Source organism: Pyrus communis, chromosome 9 (genome assembly GCF_041283825.1).
Source record: "Pyrus communis isolate YQ-2024b chromosome 9, ASM4128382v1, whole genome shotgun sequence".
NCBI lineage: Eukaryota > Viridiplantae > Streptophyta > Magnoliopsida > Rosales > Rosaceae > Pyrus > Pyrus communis.
Window position 1 is genome coordinate 12,959,765 of NC_142573.1, and position 8,405 is coordinate 12,968,169.

The following is an 8,405-nucleotide window of genomic DNA, read 5'->3' on the forward strand; positions in this document are numbered from 1 at the left end:
TAAATAAATAACAAAGAAATAGTGCCGAGAAAAGTAAGAGATTGTAGAAAAAACCACATGAAAAAGCAGTCACTAAGGACATGAAAAATGCTATGAGCATTAGGGATGGGTTCAAAAAACCGAAAATAAAAAAAAACCGACAATCGAACAGGACCGAGGCCGAAAAAAACCAAACCGAACCGAACCGAACTAATATATATATATATATATATATATATATATTTAATATTTATAAATAGTTTAGTCATACAATCATAACAAAACAAAACATGTTGCCAAGTTGGTTTCAGTTTTTTAATTTTTATGAGGAAATTAACAAAACCCTGTAACCCTAGCCACTGGTAGTAGCAGCCACACTTTCTATTTTTCATTCCCCTTTTCTCTCTCTCGTTCCCTTTTTTAATTTTTATGAGGAAATTAACAAAACCCTGTAACCCTAGCCACTATTAGTAGCAGCCACACTTTCTATTTTTCGTTCCCCTCTTCTCTCTCTCGTTCCCTACCTCCAGACTCCTTTCATGAACCCTAACCCAGTAACCCTCTCACGCAGCCTGAGCCTCCTCTCTCTCTCGCTCAGTCTTCAACTTCAATCTCTCAGGCGACCCACGACGGCGCGACCCTTCTCACTCTCAGTCTCTCACACCTCGCCCTCGTCGTCAGTCTCTCATCTTGCCGTCAACTTTTTCTTGCCATTTCGAGTCTCGACAGCAAAAGGTTAGCCTCTTCTCTCTCTCTCGATCTTCAACTTCAATCACTCTCTGTCTCTCTCAGTCTTGAATCCCAAGCGACCCCGAGTCCGCGACGGTGCGACCCTTCTCACTCTCAATCTCTCACACCTCGCCCTCGCCATCAGTCTTTCATCTCGCAGTGAGCTTCTTCTTGCCGTTTCGAGTCTCGACTGCAAAAGGTTAGTCTCATACTCTCATTTCTCTGTGTTTAATTTTTTTGTTCTATTTATCTATTGAAATTGGTTCTGATTAGAGAAGGATTGACACACCCCGACCCAGAAAGTTCACTTGGACCCTGAATCGAGCTGTGCTGGCCGACACCTGGAAGGTGACGAAGCCATAAAATGTGATAGTGTATAAAAAGTGAATAAATTTGAATCTAAAAGTGTCTAAATACCAGAGTGCGCTATGAGAGGGAGCAAACCCATTTCACTGCGCGATGTCAGAGCATAAGTAAGGTACAGTAGTGTGGGTAAGAATCATACCCTTAAAAGTAGCCACCAATACTAAGATTAGCGATATATCCTCGTCGATACGAACTCAGCAGTTAAAACCTGAAGGGGTACAAAACAAAAAGTGTGAGTAAGCAGTAAAACCAAGCTTCCCAAAACTATTACCTTTCTAACAGTAATAACCCCTCACTGTAATTCCCTTATCGTTTTCTATAGGACAGTACAACATATATACATATATCCAAACCATACTCAGAAATGACCAAAACCACGGTTTGCCATCAACTCCACCATACATTAATAAGTAAGTCAAATGAACTTAATCAATACAAAGTGATATATCAATCAGAATCATCTAAAATGACATGTACAACTTATCCATATCTCATTAATCATGGCTAGCATATAAGTCAGAGTCACCTATAGTGACCTGTATGACTTATCCATATCTCATCAATCATGGCTAGCATATAAGTCGGAGTCACCTATAGTGACCTGTACGACTTATCCATATCTCATCAATCATGGCTAGCATATAAGTCGGAGTCACCTATAGTGACCTGTACGACTTATCCATATCTCATCAATCATGGCTAGCCAATAGCTCAATAAGTATACCTGCACACGAGTCGGAACCACCTAAAGTGGTCTGTACGACAGGACTGGGTGTAAATAAATACGCTCAAGTGCTACGATCACGTGAAGACTGTGCGAATAATCGCGAGTCACCTACGAGTCATAACCACCTAAAGTGGTCTGTACGACAGGACTGTGCACCTACCTTGGATCCAAGGTGAGCGTAAGATGCGTGAGGTGAACATCACGTGAAGGACTGTGCCCTGGCCACGGGCGGGAGCACTAACACCGGGGTGCAGGTTTATGAGCTCTCAATGCATCTCAATATAACATGTGCAACTCATGGCAACCAGTACGACAGTATCGAAGTTGCCTAACACATAACTGTAGTCATGCTATAACGCAATCGATTCAACTAATACCATAAACTCACCTGAACTTACCTGGGTGTCCTGCGTTCACCTTTGCACTTGAAAGCATTCCCAATAATTATATGCAAGTAATATACATATGGATATACCATGATGCAATCTAATACTCAACCATGTCGTAGCATTTTCAATTATAAACAATACGGTGTGAAGTGTACAATCAATAACGCCCTACTCCCGAACTACTTATTTTCAGGGATAATTATCCATGACAACCCAATTAACACTAATTTAACTAACTAATTCACAAAACTAAAACTTGCTTTTACCAAATTCCTTCGCATTACTCAATTTCCCAAGCAAGGCTTTTGTCTCAAATATTTTATGGCTGCATCTAACGTCTCGTTAGACTGCCTACGTACCCTAAACAGGGATCAAGCCATTCGTAGTTCATATAGGTACTTCAAGCATTCACAATAATTATATGAAGGTAATATACCTAATCAATTTAAAAGTGTCGATAGAACTCTCAATAATATGTACGATAAAAAGGAAAAGATTCACTCACCTCGAGTCCACGTTATGATTCTCTAGCGCACGCATCGAGGCGTCCTGAATGATTGGTCTCTGTGACAAATTATCAAATCACATCTCAGAACTCTTATCCGTAGAATACGTAATTCACATAAAACACAACCTCAACGACATTCTAAAATAGTTTGAGACCCATTGACCACAAGTCAACAGTCGATCAAAGATCAACGGTAGGGTTTACAACCCTGTATAACTTGATTCGGAAGATCCACATATCAAATTTCCAATCCGCAACTCCCAACGATCCACAATATGTTTCTAGAATAACATATTAAAATTTCATTACGATCCAACGGTCAGATCTCCGCCAATTGCCTAAAACAAGTGGCCGTGAACATTTATTTTACTAACTTACAAATCCAATTCAGGAAGATTCGTATGTCGGATTCCCGATCCATAAATTCCTATGATCTTTAAATATTACGTATTATAATGTATCCAATTTTGGTGACGATCCAACGGTCGGATCATCGATTCACATTTTTATCAAGTAACGTATCGTAACGAATTTAGGTTCCAACGATCAACCTACGTCATTCAAATGACAAAACTGAATTCAAAACATTCGACATAGCCTAAAGATAGCATTGGCGGCCCACTGGCCACGCGCCGCCGCAGGTGGCGGTCGGCCGCCCCGACTCGCCGAAAAATCCAACTATTTCCAAAAATTCTCAAACTTCACAGAAATGAATATCTCAGTGAGTGGAGCAACTTTCATACCTGCCACGAAGTCCAAAAGTGGACGGAAGATGGTTAATTTTTCCCACAAAGCCGGTGGGTGCCTAAAACTTCCCGACGTCGATTCGTCGTCTACGGTGGTCCAACGGGGTCAAGGTTGGTTGGGTTTTGCTCCTGGGATGATGGGCTACAAAGTCCAAGTGGTGGCATCAGCCATCTCTTTGCCGATTTGCCGGAAAATCGAAAAGGGTGGCCGGAGCACTATTGATTTTCGTCAACTTTCGTGGCCTCAAACCGCCACATACCATGGTTAATCAAGGTGGTTCTTGGGTGGGTTTTGTAGAGGGGAATGAGAGCTTCAAGATGGTGGTTGTGGCATCGAAAAAATCCACCGGAGTTGGCCGGAATCGGCCTTGGAAAATGGGAACTCGTGGTGGGTGCGGGTGGACGGGAAAGCCACTTCCTTTTTCCTTTTTTTTTTTTTTTTTTTTTTTTCTCTTCTTTCTTTCCTCCATTTCTGATTGGGCTTCACCCCACAAAGTGGGGATTTAATTTAATTAACACTAAACCTTGAATAACCAATTTCGAACGTCCATAACTATACCGTTATAATCCGGACTCGCAAACGGCTTTCGTCTATACGTTCGTACCAACGACTACTACAAGGATATGCTAAAAGAATAAGTCCCACATCTCTCAAGTCGATGGTCAACGGAAGTCAAAGTCCTTGCCTCTAGGGCAATTTCGTAAATTCACGCTTTTAAAATAAAATAAAAACGTAAAATTTGGAACGGGTTGTCACAAGGATTCATTTCATACTTTGCATTTACTACTTACTCTTGGATTTATTAGTGTAATGAATTGACTGAGATCTATGAAAGCACATGTATATGGGCTTCTGCTTACCGATTCTTCCTGATCTGGTATTTTATTGACTTGTGAATTTCACACAGTGTGCTTATTTTTAGTGTGATTGTTTCTAGGTTTCTTTCTGCCGTTACTACTCACTTTTCGAATTATGGTTAGAAGGATAGGACTTTGTGACTCCATATCTGCCTTTAAAATTCTATGTGATAGTTTTTCTATTTTCTCGATTTATGCTGATTAACCACGTAGTGAGATAACGGTTGCATTGTTGTAGTCACAATAAAATTATGTTTCACTTCCTAACTATGAAGACGTCCGTTTCTCTTCCTTCAAAGCCATATGATATATATCTTTAGGTCTTTACTAAAACAATCATTAAAACTACATGCATAATCAGAGAATACCCATGTTTCAGAAATTGTAATATTTGATTAATTATTCTTTGTCTTGATTGAAGATTTTGATGGTTTTCTGAGATTTTGAGAACCTGTTTGTGGGTATTGCTTTGAATTTTAGATGTATATATACACAATAAAACTATTGGTGGTTACTGTTATCTGATTTCATGCTATGCACTCTTGTTTTAAGTTCATCCAAATCATTCCTCGAAATTTATAATCACGAGAGAGGTTTACAGTTTACACTACGTATTTTGGAATCCTATGAGAATCTGTAACTGGTCTTTTATTATGCAATTAGGTGGACCAATATGCAGAACCATAATTATAGTAAAAACATATTCCTTCGACCATAGTATTACCCACCAACAACAATTTTATCTTATTTTTAGCATATTTGATCTTCCAAGAGAGAATTAAGATATAAAATGAATGACGGTTTGTATTGAGGGCATTAAACGTGAAGTAATCACAAAGATATGAAATGTAGAGAGGTGTGAACAGATGAGGGTTTTCTTTTATGTTCTTTCCTTGTTGGTTATACATGTTGATTTTGATTTGATGTTAAAGTTATTAACTACATCAGAATGAATGGTTGGTTTGGCATAAACTAAGTCATTAACTACATCAGAATGAATGGAAAATCAGAGATAGGAACAGGACTGGTTGGTCTTTCCTCTTCATGTAAAATTGTGCTTGTTGTGTCTATCTGGTAGATATGTTAAACCAGAGTGCCTTCGAGTCAGATTTTGTGAGGGGGTTTTAGTGTTAAGTGGATTTTACATATCATTTGATATATGCTTGATTTCATTTGGTTTATCATAGTATACACCTCATAGGTCTGTTCTGTCTTATTCTTGCTGCATTTTTGTATCATTGGCCTTGAAAAATGATCACATAAGATTAAATCATAATTTTTTAACTTATATACCAATAACTGAATCTGCACCAATTTACTTTTGTATAAGTTTGTAGTACTAACTACTATCCTCTTATTATTTTGTGTGAATTAGATGAAGTCAAAGGCGTCAAAGGTCTCAAGGGCCTCAAGCTCAAGTTCAAACTCAATGAGATCAAAATCAAATAGCCCTCAGGATCAAACGAACTTTGAATGTTTATTTTCATTGTCTTTGATTCTATTAGAAATTCGGAATGCTTATTTTATCTATGTTGAAATGGGACTTTGATTTTATTTATACTCCTCTAGATGTATTACAAAATGGCTGCAAATTGTTTTCTTTCAATTTTTTTTTGCTATGGAAAATTTATATAAATAAATAAATAAAATAAAATAAAATAAAAAAACCGAACCGAGAAAAATCGAACCGAATATTAACCAAACCGGACACAAACCGACAAAAAATCGAACTGAACCAAACCAAATAGTAATTTCGGTTCGGTTTTCGGTTTTGGCAAAAAACTGAACCGAACCGAACCCACCCCTAATGAGCATTGATACAATATTCATTACTTGAATTTTGAAAAGACTGTTAGGGCATGTTTGGTAATGTATTACAAAACAATGTATGAATAACTGTTTTGTAAAATGAAAACAACAAATACAATTAAATGCGTTTGGTGAATTAATCCCAGATTTTTTTTTTTTTTATTTTTTTTTTTTTAGGAAAGTAAACATTGAAAATGTGTTTGATACAAATATTAAAATGTAAAAAATAATAATTAGTGTTTTTGTTTTGTTTATGTTATATAATTATAAAACGGTGGTGGTGGTGATAATATAGATGGTGGTTACGGGTGATGGTGTTGATGGTGTATGGTTAATGGCAATCACGGAGTGGGGACGAGGCATTGGTGGTGGGAGTGGTGGTGCCATATATGGTGATTGTAGCGAGGAGTAATGGTAGTGGTTGCAGTGAGTGGTTGTGGTGAGTAGTGGTGGTGGCAATGGTGGTTGAGAGCTGGCGGGGGATATGGTGGAGATGGTGGCCATGGTGGTGCGGGTTTGGTGATGAAGATAGTGGTGATGTTGGTGGTGGTGGTGGTGGTGATGGTGTTAGTGGTGGCGATAGCAGTGGTAGCGATGGTGGAAGGTGGTGATGGCAAGGAGGTTGGCGGTGGTTATGGTGATGGCAACGATGGTGGGGTTATGGTGCCAGCGACAATGATGGCAGCAGTAGTGGTGAGAGATGGTGATGACAAATATGATGGTGATGGTGATGGTGGTGGTGGGGTGATGATAGCGGTGGTAATGGAGGCGGCGGGAATTGGTTGAGATATTGATTGTGATGATAGTAAAACTCTTAACTTTATTGCGTAAATCTTGTGTTTTACTTTGTATTTGAAAACTATTCTTAAAACACACACAAAAAACATCAATATGATAAATTACAGAACCTAGACTGAATATTATATTTTGTGTATTTCATTTTCTATATTTGTTATTTATAACGCATCTAGGGCCCGCCTTGGCCCAGTGCTGGCTGGGCGACCTCGGGGCTCAAAAAAATTGGGAGCGCCAAAATTATTAGGGTGGTATATTCATATATATTTTCATAAGAGTATAAATTTATAAAATTTGGTTAAATAATCAAGACGTTTAACTAGAACTGGGGGTTTTTGTTGTTTAAAATTAACAAGGAGATCATTCGTTCAAAACTCTGTGTATTTATTTATTTTCTAACTTTTACGAATTTATTTCGTAAGGGTACAAATTTATCGAATTTGGTCAAATGATTTATAAGTTTAACTGGAATTGATGATTTATGTTGTTTAAAATTAACAATGAGGTCTTGATTTCAAAACTCTATGTGCGTTTTTTTACCTTCCAATTTTTACAAATTTCTTTTCATAAGAGTATATATTTATAAAATTTGGTTAAATGATCAAGAAGTTTAATCAAAAGTAGTTGTACATGTTGTTTAAAATTAACAAGAGGTCCTAAGTTTGAAATGCTATGTTCATTTTTATTCTTTCTAATTTTTACAAATGTCTATTTGGTTGTTGATTTATTTTTAATTACTAGCTAGTAGCTATGTGGATTGTAGTTTTTAGACATTCATTCTAATTCAAGTCTAACTTCAACAAAGAGTAATGAATAGAACAAGTTTTTAGACTAAATTTGCAAACAATAAGGTGTGTCACCAATAAGAGATAAGCACGTTAATTAACATTTAAATAATAATTCAATCATCAACAATCACATCATATGGTTATAAATCTGGTATCCCTAGCATTAACCTTCAAGAAATTAATGTATGTATGTCTATCGATAATAGGTTTAATTTTGGTGCTCATTCATTGCTGATACATATCAATTAAAGACTCGAAAGATATGATTGTTTTTTAAGTCCCATATGTTAATAAGGAAAAACATCTTACTATTTAAATAAAAAAAACACTTTAAAAGTTCAGATAGAAGGGAAACAAAACTCATCATCTATCTATTTGTACACCCGAAGTTTTTTTGGTTCCCTTTGTCTCAATACAAAATAAATTAGCTTTTTTGTGTTCTAAATTATTGAGTTTGAGATGCTTCTCTATAATATAAATTTATCGAAATCTTACATATGAAAACAAATAATTTTTTTTTATACAAAATTAGGGTATAGTAGCATCGCCATGGGCCTAAAAAATCTCAAAACCGACCCTGAACAGACCAAACACATTTTGAAAAGTTGTTTTGCAAAATGTTACCAAATAGAATCATGACTCCTTTATAATTCACATTCAGAGTTTGTAGCCGCAAGGTATAGAGGATGGCCAATAATAATCTCTCCGTCG

At 36.9% G+C, this 8,405-nt stretch overlaps 1 long non-coding RNA gene across 1 annotated transcript; it reads left to right on the forward strand.

Moving 5' to 3' along the window:
• The first annotated feature begins 788 nt into the window (after positions 1-788).
• On the forward strand, positions 789-5,862 carry LOC148694280 (uncharacterized). Its single transcript, XR_015966384.1, has 2 exons — positions 789-907; positions 5,678-5,862. It is a non-coding gene; the product is annotated as an uncharacterized LOC148694280 (long non-coding RNA).
• Positions 5,863-8,405: the final 2,543 nt, after the last annotated feature.